This window comes from Zalophus californianus, chromosome 4 (assembly GCF_009762305.2).
Source record: "Zalophus californianus isolate mZalCal1 chromosome 4, mZalCal1.pri.v2, whole genome shotgun sequence".
Classification (NCBI taxonomy): Eukaryota; Metazoa; Chordata; class Mammalia; order Carnivora; family Otariidae; genus Zalophus; species Zalophus californianus.
In genome coordinates this window covers 173,818,435-173,833,219 of record NC_045598.1, presented here as the reverse complement: position 1 = coordinate 173,833,219, position 14,785 = coordinate 173,818,435, and the positions used below count along the sequence as shown (strand labels likewise).

At 50.4% G+C, this 14,785-nt stretch overlaps 1 protein-coding gene across 2 annotated transcripts in view; it reads right to left on the bottom strand.

Moving 5' to 3' along the window:
* ZHX2 (zinc fingers and homeoboxes 2) overlaps positions 1-14,785 on the bottom strand; it is a 154,168-nt gene that overhangs the window by 95,235 nt on the left and 44,148 nt on the right. The window contains exon 1 of one of the 2 annotated variants that reach the window (XM_027598096.2): positions 7,554-7,914. The exons of the other annotated variant lie outside the window; for it this stretch is intronic. The gene's annotated coding sequence lies outside the window, so the exon portion shown is untranslated. Of the gene's footprint in view, positions 1-7,553; positions 7,915-14,785 lie in introns of those variants that run through there. 2 annotated transcript variants of the gene reach the window in all.

The following is a 14,785-nucleotide window of genomic DNA, read 5'->3' as shown; positions in this document are numbered from 1 at the left end:
TATTTCTACAAACCGTCAAGGCAAGGAAAGTAGCAGATGCCAGGACCGCAAGACGCAAGCTAGGACCCGAGAGGCAGGAGCCGGAATCTTGGACCTGGCTTCGTGATCTCCTTGGTTCAGCCCTGCTTCATCCTTATTCACCTGAGCCTTCTGCATGCACTTCAATGCCTCAAAACTACTACCAGAGTCTCAGCCTCAAAAGCAAAGATTTTTCTGGCTGGAAAGAGGATTGAATGCATTCTCCGCAATTTACAGCTGAAGCTGAGTCATGAAAGAGAGCTGCTTAAATGTCATGCTCAGGAGACAGACAACCTGAGTTCACATCCAGGCTCTGCCTTTTATTAGCTGTGACTTTGGCCAAGTTATTGAACATCTCTGCGTCTCTGTGGCCAGGATTAACTGGGGTTATTAAGAGTGCTTACTCCCGGGCGCCTGGGTGGCTCAGTTGGTTGAGCAACTGCCTTTGGCTCAGGTCAGGATCCTGGAGTCCCCGGATCAAGTCCCGCATCGGGCTCCCTGCTCAGCGGGGAGTCTGCTTTCTCCCTCTGACCCTCCCCCCTCTCATGTGCTCTCTCTCTCTCAATCTCTCTGTCTCAAATAAATAAATAAAATCTTTAAAAAAAAAAAAAAAGAGTGCTTACTCCCAAGAGTGGTTTGGGCAATTAAATGAGACAATAAGTATAAAGCTTGGCATGTGCCTAGCACCTGGGAGGAGAGCCGCTATTTTCTAGTTAAGGCCACAGGGTACCTGAGCAGTAGAGTTGAAAATGCACCCTTTGCACGGCCCCACACCAAAATATTTGATGGTAATCAATACGCCATGTTTACTGAAGGCAGAAAAATGGACTGACGTGTTTTGGAATAAAGGACACATTCATGCGTGCCCCATTTCTGGAACATTCCAGACCACCAAAATCTGACAGGAGTGGAACAGAGCAACAGTTCTTCATAGACACCCTTCTTATGACCTCACATTCTAACATCCAGGGAGGCAGCACAAATGGTTCTCAAAATTTGAAAAACTAAACAAGAAGGCGACCCAAAGCAATGCCGAGCCATCTGCTCGGCAAGGGCTCAGCTACTGTCATTCTGGTACTTCCAATGTGGCACATTTCCACTCCCGAAGGTCTTTCACCTAGTCTGGCTTTTCTGCCTTATGGCAGATGGTGATGCAGAAAGTGGGTTCTGGAGGAAGCCTAGTTAGCTCCGATCCTGCTGCTTCCATTCACCGGTGGGGTTGCTAGGGGACATTTATTTGCTCTCTCTGCCCCTAAGACAAGAAAGGATATAACCACACCGTTGTCCCTGGTTGTCGGGAGATACGAGATCATGCACACAAAGGTAGAGCCTGGCCCGTAATAATCCTCTCACCTGGGAACCGTTGATCATGTGCCTAGCATGTCCTGGGGCTGGGAATCGGCAGGGACCACGCTCCCTGCTTTCGTCGAGTTGCGTGTAAGGGGGGAAAGCAGACAATTCGACAAGCAGAGAAGCACATAATGCCAAGCATACTGTGTGCTTTAAAGACAAGACAGGGCCAGGGAATGGAGATGTACAGTGGTGCTAGTTAAGCTAGGACCCTCTGGGGGTCAGGGAAGGCCCTTCGAGGGAGTGTCTTTTAAGCAGAACCTGAAGAAAACCAGGGAGAAAACCACGGACAGCTGGGAAAGAGTGTTCTAGGCTGAGTAAGCAGCAAGTGCAAACCCAAGTGCATGTGTATGTGTTGTGTTTCAGGCTGAGCCAGAGAGCCAGGTGCAGAGGGCAGGCGATCGTGCGGGGCCTTGTGGGTTGCCATAAGGACTCTGGCTTCTGCTCTGGGTGGGACAGGGGAACGAGTGGAGGCCTGGGGACAGGCAATTGATAGAATCTGACCTATGGCTTTCAGCAGCAGCTGTGGGGAGAGTAGACAGCCATGGGACGTGCGGAGGAAGGGCAGAGGGCAAGAGACACGCTAGGAGGACAGCCAACAGGACGGCAATGGTCCGCTCGAGGGGTGATGGGGCCTTGAACCGGGGGACGGTGGTGGAGGTGGCAAGAAGCAGCATCACCCAAGTGGCCACCAGCAGGTGCCATTCACATCCACCAAAACGGGAAGGGCACCCCTTGGAGGGTGCGACATGGTGCTCCCTGAAGGCCACGGTGGCTCAGAAAGGTTTATGACGGGAGCAAATGGGGAGTGTTTGCTGTGTGCTGGGCACTGGCTGAAGGACTTTAGCCATTTGCAATGGGTTGAACTGTGCCCCTCCAAACAATGTGTCTGTGTCCTTGCACCCAGAATCTGTGAACGTGGCCTTATTTGGAAAGAGTGTTTGCAGGTGTAATTAAGGGTCTCAAGATCCACTGACACGTGTCTTCATGAGATACCCAGAGGAGAGACACACAGACAGAAGAGAAGGTGATGTGAAGACGGAGCCAGAGCTTGGAGTGATGCAGCCACGTGGAATGCCAGTGGCCTTTAGAAGCTGGAAGAAGCAAGGAAAAAATTTCTCCTAGAGCCTCCAGAGGGAGCATGGCCTTGCTGATACTTGCTTCATGAACTCCAGGACTGTGAGAGATCGAAACTGCCAAATTTGTGGTCATTTGTTACAGCAACCACAGGAAACTAATACAGCAAGGAAAACCAGGCACAGAGAGGTGAAGTAACTTGCCCAGAGTCACACAGCATGTGAGCAGCAGAGCTGGAAATGTCAGGCTCCAGAGCTGCTCACTCAGTAGGTAGGTATGGTTAATCCTGTGTCTCCAGGGAGCAAGTGGAGCTCAGAGCCACAAGGACAAGCCGAGGAGCAGAGCTGGGGAATGGCAGCGCCAGGCTCCCTGGGGCCCCTAGCAGGGAGGCCAGATGCCTTTCCCACTCATGAGCCCCACCTCTCCCCTCCGAAAACCCCAGAAAGGCCCTCGTCCAGCCACTCCATGGCTTCTTGGCAGCCACCACCTGGCCCCAGGGCTTTGCTGGAAGTTCTGTCCAAGAGACCCCGGTTGGGTAGCCACCTCAGTAAACGCATTTCAGCGGTGCCTCAGGATTCCTAACCATCACTCAGGAACTGCGTCGGGTCTGGGCTTCTAAACCGCCTCGTCTTTCCGTGATATGCGCACTGAACATCTCTTGGCTCCAGCCCTATCCTGGCAAGGACAAAGATGGAGAGAGGAGAGGGCTGGGGGGGGGGGGTGGGGCGGCGGGGAGGGTGCAAAGAAACAGAGACTGTCCATTTCCTCTCCCGCCGATGCCCAGGAGAATATTTTACTGGACAAAAAACAAATATCGGGGATCCAGGGAAAACATCCTCCCCATCCTCCACCCCCACCCCCTGCCCCTTGCCTTGTCAAATTTTCATCATTTTAACAGAGATCAGCAGTGGGGCCTGCGAACCGAGCCCACGTCTCTTCCCACACAAAACCGTGCTGTCAGAACACTTAATGAGGAGAGGTCAGTTAATTTTGGGGGTGGGGTGGGAATCGGGGCAGGGGGAGGTGTGCTCTTTATGAAGAATAAAATAATTAAATTCAGGTCAGTGGAGGGAGTCACTGGGCTGAAACAAATTTGGGGGCCCGTGAGGGACAGCAAGAGGCAAAGGAATGAGCGTTATGTCTGCTTCAAAGCAGGACTGTTTTGGGGGGTGGCTGGTTCTGCAGCCCCCCTCCCCCAAGGCACACATGTACACAAATATAGTGACACACACTTTGGCTAGGAGATAATGAGCTTTTACCCAAAGGCTCACTCACTTGTTCATTCCTCTTTGCGGACAAATTTTAACCACACTCACAGAACTGACTCAGCCCAAAGTGAACCTTTGTCTCAACACGGTCCCCATGGCAGACCTTTTATATTTAGCCCGGTGATGTGACCCTTGCTTGAGACACATTTGGAAGCCCTTTTCTGGAGCTGTCTTCATGGTCAGGTTATTAGGCAAAAAGCAACGGGGCACGTGATTGTGTACTTGGCCCTTATTCTCGACACCTGTTACCCCGCAACTGTATTTCCGAGGGAAGTCACATTCCTGCTTCCACAGAAGGGACAGGTGGAACCACCTTCGAAGGACATCGATTTGCCAACATCAAGGCTAAGAATGCGGCGGGGGGTTGTTCGAGGGGCCTGGCATGTTCTGAGCCATGGCGCCACCTTTGGAATAAGCTCCCTGGGGGGATGACTCGGATGAGCACACCACCCATTTGCAAAAGTGGGTTCTAGGGGTGATTACTGTGATTATTTTTTAGAAGTCGGTTATATAATGTCGGGGCGCCTGCTCTGGGCTTGGCACTGGGCCAGGAACACGGGGCAAGGAGAGCCACAAGGCGCAAGACAGGGCCTCTGTCTCCATCTACACAGCCAAGGCTTACGGGTGAGGAGTCAGCTGGGGCCCATGAGGTCACGTGCCTCTCCACGGCGCCTGTGAGGGCCCCACGGCAGACCCGTTGGAGAAGAATGCCAGGAGGGTGGAGGTCGGGGAAGCAGGCAGTGGAGGCGGGGCTTGAGCTCCACCTCGGAGAACGGGGAGGTGGGCAGTGGGGAGACAACAGGCTCTGAGCTGTCCTGGATGGTGCGCTCCCCCGCCTCAGGCAGGAGGCAGATTTGCAAGGGAAACTGTGGCAACTGCCGGCTGACAGGAAAGGAGAATTTCACAGGGACCCAGTCCTGGCACCAGCCCCTCCGTCCACCTGAACATCACTTTGGAGCACACGTTCCTTTAGAGAGCGGCATCCAGCGTACACACCCGGGAGCCCGTTCTGCTGCTGAGCGTATACATCACAGCCTCACGGTGCCTCAGTCTCTCGATCTAGAAACTAATCATAAAAACAGTAACAGCAAACGTTCATGTGCCAGGCCCTGTTCTGAATGCCTTCACTCTTTTTTTTCTCTTTTAAAGATTTTATTTATTTGAAGGAGAGGAGAGAGAGACAGAATGAGCGAGGATAGGGGCAGAGGGAGAAGCAGACTCCCCACGGAGCAGGGAGCCCGATGCAGGGCTCCATCCCAGGACCCCGGGATCATGACCTGAGCTGAAGGCAGACGCTTAACCAACTGAGCCACCAGGCGCCCCTGCCTTAACTCTTAATACTACTGCTACTATTATTGTAATTTTACATGCTCTTGGGTACTGCATTCCTTGGCCTCCTGAACAGAGCTGAACATACCGTGTATCTTACCTCAGAGATTTTCTTGAGGCTAACATAAAATAGCCAGGTCTTTTAATTAAATGGAAGGCTACAAAAGCTTGTTATTGTTGTTGATGTTACTATAATTTTACTAGGCTTCCTCTATTCAGTAAGCCACCACAGGGGAAAGGTTATTTAAGGCCTGAGTACAACATAAAAAAAAAAAAAAAAAAAGAATCACTTTCAAATGTTAGCTGAGGAAAGATCCCGTGGAGATTGGCAAAAGAAAAAGTTACCGAAAGCCTGAAACATTAGAAGGTAGGACATTGGGGTTTTTTTGCTGGTTTCTTGTATCAGGCCCAATGTTCTGAGAAGGGGTCATGAATGGCTCCCTGGTTCCCTGGTGGCAGAAGGAGCACAGCGCCTTGCCAGGGGCAGCGTTCTTTACAGACAGGCTGCTGGGGACGGGCCTGAGCTCACCCTGCTCACTGAAAGCATTTATTCAACACCCAGGAGCAAGTGAATACCAACGGCTCTTTGCCATCAGAGGACCGAGGGTTTGGGGAAATAGATCCTCCTTCCCCAAATAAATGCAAATGGATCTCCTGATTCCCCTCCCCCTCCCAGCTCCAAAACCTGTTCCTCTGTGGATGCCCCGTCATCAACCACCTGCCAACCTGCCAGGGAGTTGGGCGCCATCTTTGGTTCTCCCCTCTCCATCAGCGTCCACATCTAGGCCACGGTCAGCCTGGCTGGTGACCTCCACATCTTTAGCCCATCCACTTCTCTTTCTCTCCGCGAACACCACCTTTCTTGCCGGAACTTCCACAGCCACATTCCGAGTGACCTCCCTCTTTCCACTTTTGCTCTTTCTTCCCACCCCCATGGAGAGATCTTCTAGAAGTGTGCAGACTGCAACCCTCCCCCGCTTCAATCTATGAGGGCCTTCCTCTGAACTCAGGACAATCCGCATTCCTTTACCAGGTCCCACAAGGCCCAGTGGGATGTGGCTGCTATCTGTCTTTCATTCTCACATGGTGGCTCTCCTCCTGAGACCCCATTTCCTCGCCTGCGGAATGGGTGACGCGACATCTACCTTCCAGGCGGGTTGGGAGACCACCAGGCGTGGGGATTATAAAAATGTGCTTTGTAAACTAGAAAGTGCAGCATCATGTAACCTCTCTCCCACTGACAACTGGGCTTTTGTGTTTTTATTCCTGTTTTCATGGTTTCCAGATCCGTTGCATCGGTATCTCTTCATTGTTTGGAATTTTATATCCTTTTCAGGTAGAAGGGTATTTATGCACACAAGGTAGTATTGAAAGCTACCACGAGAGCATCTCGGTGTTCCAGAGATAACAGCTCAGCTCTGGAGTGCTTAACACTTGGACAATATTTGTTCTTCCCTGGGTAGAAAATTAGAATTTTAACTATGCAGCCAGATTGCTGGAGGCCTAGTGAGATCTCATTTAAATGATAAACCAGTCAATTCCCTTATGAAAATGATACAGCCATCCCATGATCTTCAACATCCCTCCAACATGTGCCATAGTGGCAGATAATGTTTATTAAGCTGCTACTTGGGTGTCTGTCCCCGGATTAAGCACTTTTTATGTTTCTCCGTTGTAAAGGTAAAGCCTCACATCAATGTTAAGGGCTCTTATTATCCAGATGAGGAAGCGAAAGCTCAGGGAGGTTAAGTAACTTGCCCAAGGTCACACTGCTAGTGAGGAACAGAGTTCTGATCCTCTGGCTGTTTTTTTTGTTTTGTTTTGTTTTGTTTTGTTTTAGAGAGAGAGGGAGTGTGCGAGCGGTGGGGGGAGGGGCAGAGGGAGAGAGAATTTCAAGCGGACCCTGTGCTGAGCGTGGAGACCGATGTGGGGCTCAATCCCACAACTGCTAGCTCATGACCTGAGCAGAAATCAAGAGCCTGGTGCTCAACCGACGGAGCCATCCAGGCGCTCCCCTCTGGCTGTTTGAGTAGCTCATATTCTTCGGTTCCACCCTCTGTGTGTTTGGGGGTGACAGGACCAGGAATGTGTGCATTTGTGGGAGGGGAACAGGGATAATAGGGGGCTGGGGGCTTTGGGCAAGTACAAGGCCGCAAGCCCACAGACGCAAAGGAGTTTGGGCAGAAGTTCCCCTTAACTTTAAGCTTCACTCCTTCATGTCTTACAAAATAACTTGCCAAGTTGGATAATGCCCGGTCGATTTCCCTGGGATCGGTGAAAAAGAGTGTAATTCTCTCTTGTGAAGAGCAATCATTGCCTTTTTGCTATTTAGACCAAGCAATGTGTCTGTCTGTGTGTGAGAGACAGACAGACAGAAACAGAGAGAGACCCTCTCACACACAAAGAAAACCAGAGTGTTCCGTCACCGAGCCTTGTTTCAGAAGCTCATGAAGGTGCTCTGGCCAGAGATTCCCAGAGTCCGCCCCCTGCTCCTCGGCTCACTTCACTCACCCTTTGCAGAATAATCACACAGAAGGAGACAGCAATCATGACCAGAGTCCCCTCCCAGGCCTGCTCTTCTGCCCGGGAAGTGCTCTACAACCTCTGGGCCTCGTTTTCTCATTGGTAAAGGAAGACATCTAGGTTTCTAGAACCACTTCCAGCTCTCAGACGGGATGGATGCTCCTATATCCACCATCTCTTTTCTTTCACCACCCCTCGGGAGAGATGGGCAGGTCAGACCGGCCGTGTGAAGCTTGGGGAAGGTGGTATGGTTCAGCGGCAGATCTTGGACTAGAGCTGTTACTTTCAATGCCAACTCCAGTGTCAGCTGACTCCACCAAGCTGGCTTCAAGGGTGCATGTCTATCCTCCTAAAACAGAAAGGATAACACTCTGATGCCATGGCGTGGCGGCCTCTGGCCACCCTGAAGGATCAGCATCCGAGAGCAGTTCCTTCTTTCCTGCCCTCCTTTCTTCCTTTTCTCCACAGACAGAAAAGCGCAGGTAGGAGAAACTGCAGGAAAGGCATCAACAGCTTGGATAACTTCCTGAGATCCCTGCCAGATGTAAAAATAACTGTGGGGGGGGGGGAACCAACAAACCACACACAGAAGCATGAACTCTGTGTGTGTGTTTTGGTGACGGGTGAGAATAGAGACCTAAGTCTGGAACAAGCCCTTATGGTCACTGTACTTCCTCTCTAATTTCTCTATCTTATATTTCTTCCCAAATCGGGGAAATCCTGTTAAACAATGGACGAATCGTCACAAGCTAAGGGGAAAGAAACTCCCAGACACACCAGAGTTTAAGTCACGACACAACCTTCTCCATCTGTATCTGCTGAATGTTTCCTGGGCTCCCACACCAACCGTCCCTTTCCAAGGCCCTTCCAGGCCAACAGAACACCGGCCAGGCCAGAACCCAGGCAGCACCTCACCAGGCTGGGGATCTGCTGAGATCTCGCAGCAGACCCCCATTTTTACCCCGGGAGCTCCGAGAGCTACAGATGCAATGCGCCCTGGGGACGTGAGGGGTCCCCTAGAAGTGGGCTACATGATGAGAGGAGAGGCAGCTGTTCCGTCCCACAGGTGTGGGACAAAGACCACCAGCAGAAGTCATGAAAGTCTCCTCCAGCCAGAAGTACCACCCCAAACTGCCTGGTGAACCCTCTCTGAACCTGGCTCGAGATGCCCATTATAGAATCGCTCATGGCCGAGACAGTACAGAGAGGCCCCATGGGGTAAGGAAAGAAGCTGGAATACTGCTCTAGAAAGCCCTGATCACACTGGTAGTATGTGCAATCTCAGACGAGCACTCAATTTAATGGATCCTCGCATTCTGAATCTGCAAATCTGGTATGATAATGAGAAACAGCGACTGTAGACATCTAGCACGGGGCCGGGTAGGAAGCGTGTGTCAGAGTGAACAGTGGCTGCTATTATAATTATCTAAATCATTTTGAAGTCCTCTGTTAAAAAAAGTTCATGTGCCGACAGGGCTCTGGGAATGAGCTAGGACGGTGGTTCTCAAAGTGTGGCCCCTGCATCACTTGGGAATTTGTTCAAGTGCAGATTGGTGGGTCCCACTCCTCAACTACTAAATCAGAAATTCTGGGGGTGGGGCTCAGTCATTTTATGACCCCCCCTCCCCCCCGTCCACCACCCCGCTGAACTACCGAGCTCAGGAGTGAATTGTGAAGTCTGGCTGATCATCAGAATTTCCTGGCGGTGGTTACGGGAGAAATGCAGCTTCCAAGGCCCATCTCCCAGGGATCATCAGGTTCTGGGACGCAGCCCTGGGGTTTATCATTTTAACATGCTCCCCAGGTGAGTCCACTGAGCCAGGGGTTGGGGAGAGGAAAGCATGGGGGCTGGAGGAAACCTCAGGCTGGGGGTGGGGAGGGGAGGGGCTGGGGGCTGAGACAGAAGAAAGTGCTGAACCCCAAGGTTCTGATCCCAGCTGTACGGATTTCTGAGATGGGATCTCCTACCACCTTCTCATTTTCCAACCAGGGATCCTGAGTCTCTAAGAGAAGTGACTATTCTAAATCCTTGCAACTCGTGCTTGACAGAGCTGAGACCCACGCCAGGGCCCTTCTTTCGGATGCCAGCATCCTTTCTCCTGAGCCCCACGACTCAGGTTCCCGCCTTCACTTCCCTGCAGTGTCTCCCTCTCAGTCAAGCACTGAATCCGGGCCCCTTTCCCGAGTGTTGATCGTAAGGGTGAGCTTCACAGCAGAGTTGGAATCAGACCTCAGATCTGAGCGCAAATTTAGGCTCAATCACCAAGTAGCTGAGCCACCAAGACACCCTCCCAAAGCCTCAGTTTCCACATCTCTAAAATGGAGAGAAGTTCTGACCTCACCAAGCTGCTGAGCAAGTCAAGTAAAATCATACAGTTGCAGGTGCTTTCCAGACTGTCAGCGGCCCCCACAAATACAGGGGCTGAGAAGAAAGAAGGGGGGACTCACTGTGATTTCTTGCCTCGGAGCACTTACAGTCTAGCAAACATGCTCAGAGCAACCAGACCACATTGCTGCGCTGAGTTCCATGCTAAGTGCAAGGTGACACCTTCGTGTCTTTGCTCAAACCCTTCCCCCGCCTGGAATGCACTTCCCCAAACCCGTATGTGCACAAATGCCCCTGTGATTCACTTCATGGTCTGTGCCTGACCTTCCCCACCGCTGAGCCCCGGGAAGGTAGGAAGTGATGCTCATGCTTCATGCGTCCTAACGGTGGTCCTTCCACGGAATACTGACAATAACAATGACACGACTCATTCTTACAGGGTCTGTGCTGGGCGTCAGGCACTGGACAGGCACTTTCCATTCATTACGTCGTTCAATCCTCACAACGGTCCTTTCAGATAGATACTATCCTTAGTCCCATTTTACAGGTGGGAAAACTGATGCTCGGGGAAGTTAAAGCTAGGATCGTGGACTGGTGAGTGAGGGAGGCAGGGTCTGAACCCAGGCTGTCGGAGTCCAGAGCCCACCTTCTTTCCCACTGTACCCTACGGAACCCGGACACCTGTTTCCATGGTTAGGAGAGATTGAAGGATCTAGAAGGGCCATTAAAATAACCAATCGTTTTGACTTGACCACTGTTGGAGCATGCACGAACGCGAAGTCTATTTAATTATTCCCAGGATAGGAAACACATCTCATGCGCTTGCTTTAAACAGAGAGGCAGAAGAGGCTCCCTGGAGGCAGCCTGGGCCTCAGAGTGGACAGCCAGATTGCAGCCCCAGTCTCGGTGCACCGGCCTCCTCAGCTGGGGTCAGCTAGCCGCTCTGCAGTCCACCTCCGCATCCGCCAGGCGTGCTGGAACATTCTGCCCACTCCGCCTCACAGATCCGGCCCAGATCAGCAGAATCCCGTCAATGTCTACCTTCTCCAGATGCCAAATTTTTTAAAAGATTCTGTCTCTCCTACATTAATTAGTTTCTCCATTAACAAAATAACGAAGCACTTGTATAACTGCTGGGATTTCTGACCAAACAAAGTGACCATTGTTATTCAATTCCAGCCCAGAGGAAAAAAACTACCCCCCCCCACGACACACACACACACACACACACACACACACACACACACACACACACACACACACACCCCATGATATTTTTAGGCAGCCAGTGCCACCGTATCCTGGGTACTGTACAATTTCCACTGGTTTCTGGAAATAGTGACTCTCATTATGTGAGCTTTTCGGAAAACACTAGCCCAAACAATTTCTGAGGTCTCTTTCAACCCCAAGTTCATCAGTCCTACCGAATCGATTCTGTCTGTAGGTGCGCTTTGCCAACTTTGCACGTGTCACCGCCGTCCTTATTTTGTTGGCCCCACGCTGGACGTGCAGGAGCGGGGAGGACCCCTCGGGGCCTGAGCGAGGTCAGCTGAGGATAACCCGACGGGCAGGCCTCCGCCACCTCACACGGAGGGCGGAAGACACATGGAACTGGCTGGGCCCGAGAAGCTGTACCGGCTAAAAATATAAACAAGTTCAAGGAGGGTGTAGATGAACTCGGGGAGGAGTGAGTGACAGGTGAGGGGGATCAGGTACATGCCTGCGTTCTGTGTCCCGGGAGCAACCCAATGCTTGGCGGGGCAGAACCGGGATGGTCCCACCGACGGCAAAGCATTTCTCGTGCCAGGAGATAAGAAAAGGAAAGCAAACAAGGAAAGAGGGCACAGCATAGTATCCTGCTTCGACATTTAACTTCTATCGTCAGGAAAAAAAAAAAAAAATCCATTGTGAACAAAGCCTGACCAGTTTTCGGGGGATTACTCCTCCCTGTGTTGGCCAGAGGTGCTGGGACAAGTGAGTTTTCTGAGTGATCTCCTACAGTGTGGTTCCTCCCTCCAGGCTGGGAGGCGAAAACCACCATCCCAGGAATTCTCGATAAAAATCTTCCGGGGGCGCCTGGGTGGCTCAGTCGTTAGGCGTCTGCCTTCGGCTCAGGTCATGGTCCCAGGGTCCTGGGATCCAGCCCTGCATCGGGCTCCCTCCTCAGTGGGGAGTCTGCTTCTCCCTCTCCCTCTGCCTCTGCTTGTGTTCCCTCTCTTGCTGTGTCTCTCTCTGTCAAATAAATAAATAAAATCTTTAAAAAAAATCTTCTGAATAAATCTCAATAAATTCTCACTATTATTACTTAAAAAAAAGAAAGAAAAAAGAAAAAAAATCCACTGTAGGAAATACAGAAATCAAGGAAGAAAAATAATCATCTCTGATGCCATGTCTAAGGATTAACTGTGTTAACATTTGCTATATTTCCATCTACATGGGTGTTTTTTTTTAAAGATATATACAGCATTATCCTGCATTTTTCATTTAACATTTACCACTTGAAAAAAATCACACTACTAAATAGACTTGAATGGGTTTCTACTCCCTATTTAACTGTTAATTTATTTAACTGTTGAATCATTTTACCCTTCACGTCTTGTTAGATATTGCTTTCCTTTTCCCAATTTTCTGCCATGTAGATAATGCTGGGATGGACACGCCTGGTTACTTCTTTTCAAAGAAATGACAGTAAATCTTAAAATCTCAAGAGTGCACCATTTAATAAGTTTCTCGGGGCGCCTGGCTGGCTCGGTCGATGGAGCATGTGACTCTTGATCTTGGGGTTATGAGTTCGAGCCCCACGCTGGGTGTAGAGATTACTTTAAAAATAAAATCTTAAAAAAAAATGGTTCTCTTATGTGGACAAAGGGCACGTAAGGGATGCACATGGAATATTCAACAGGGCTTCTCTGCGGCTTGCTACAGTGGAGGCTCGCAGCAGGAAGCACCACTCCCCCCACCCCACCCCCACCTCCCTGGTGCTTTCTTTCCTCTCCTTCCACACAGCTATTTATGCTGAAGACTCTTCTCTGGGTCCCAGCAAACTGAACACTTGGAGAGCTAACGAGACAGCACAAACGAGACAGCACAGCCAGCCACTGGGCTGAATCACACCAGGGCAGGACTCTTATTAGAAATGCAAATCTCTCGGCTGACAAATCCCAAACACCAGTGCATCAGAGTCCCCCACCGACTGTACCTCAGTTGGGTGGCCTCCGGCTTCCATTTTACCTGAAAGAGCTGAAAAAGAGTTGGCTGGGCCCTGGCTCGGCAATCTGAGAAGGAAAGGGTCTGTCTGAAAAGGAATTGTCTCTCCGGTGTTTCAGTTTTACCCAACAAGAGAAAGCCAGTCCCTTTTTTCTCAGCCTTCACTCCACTAAAAGCCATTAAGCACCGCCAGAGACAGGAGACACATATCTGTTGGCAAGTGTGAATGCTGCACTCTGTACCTCCGACAGGGTTGGAAATTAAACTGTTTACTTGGTGGCCACCCCAAGGGACTGAAATGAAGCTCTAATGTGACGGCATTTCTGAAATGCATTTTTTCAATCTCAAATTCTCATCCTTCATTTCCCACCTGGAAACCCATTAGGAATTTGCACAGTTAATTTATCCGAATTACACCCTGACCAGCTCTGACCACCAAATGCAAATGAAGCGACCCGTAGGTGACCTCACTAAACTGGGTCTCATTTCGGGAAGGAGGGTGCGCCTGGTGGGCTTCTGAAAGATGTCGGGGCGCGGTAGGGCTAGCCTATTCAATACGACCGAAGAGAGGTCTGGTACCCGTTTCTCGGGTGCGTTTCTTTTGGAAGTTCAGTCATGCTCAAAATTGAACGTGATAAAGTCCCTCCACGTGGCGTGTTCAGATTCTCCCTGTCTGGAGCGGCAGACCCACACCCTCAGCACCAACAGAGCTCCCCTTTACAATCTATCCATGCCGATCCTCCTTCCAAACTTACCTTCTATCTGCAGAAAACCTGTCACGATGGATGCTGTCTGAGGTCATTTATTTTGTATCCTTTTGGCACTTTTAAAATTCAGAGCCCTCAACTCCTGGAGCTTTTACCTTGGGATTGTTGGCCCATGACTTTGCTTGTATGTGTGGTTTCCATCCCTACACTCCTTAGCACTCACAGGTGGAACCAGTCTTTTATGTTTGGTTCCTGTTATACTGAAAGTCTGTTTCCCCTAAAATTTATATGATAAAGATTTATTTATTTATTTATTTGAGAGAGAGAGAGAGAGAGAGAGAGAGAGCGCACAAGTGGGGGGGGGGAGAGAAGAGGGAGAGGGAGAAGCAGACTCTCCGCTGAGCAAGAAACCTGATGTGGGGCTTGATCCCAGGACCCCAGGATCATCACCTGAACCGAAGGCAGATGCTTAACTGACTGAGCCACCCAGGTGCCCTTAAAATTTATATGATAAATCCTAACACCCAGTGTGATGGTATTTGGGAGCGGGAACTTTGGGAGATGATTAGGTCATGAGGGTGGAGCTCTCATGCATGGGATTCGTGCCCTTTTTTTTTTTTAAGATTGTATTTATTTATTTGAGAGAGAGAATGAGAGAGAGAGCATGAGATGGGGGAGGGTCAGAGGGAAAAGCAGACCCCCCGCTGAGCAGGGAGCCCGATGTGGGACTGGATTCCCAGACTCCAGGATCACGACCTGAGCTGAAGGCAGTCGCCCAACCAACTGAGCCACCCAGGTGCCCCATGCATATTCTTTTACAGGGACTATCAGCACATTAAGTAAATGTTCAAAAGTACCGACATTCTAACCACTGTTCTAAGTTCTTGAGGCCCTTTAAATGAGAGTAAAAGGTAACAGGCCTTCTTTAAGTGCAAATTTTGCAGAGTCAGTCCAATTACTTTGGATTTGCAGATTTGGAG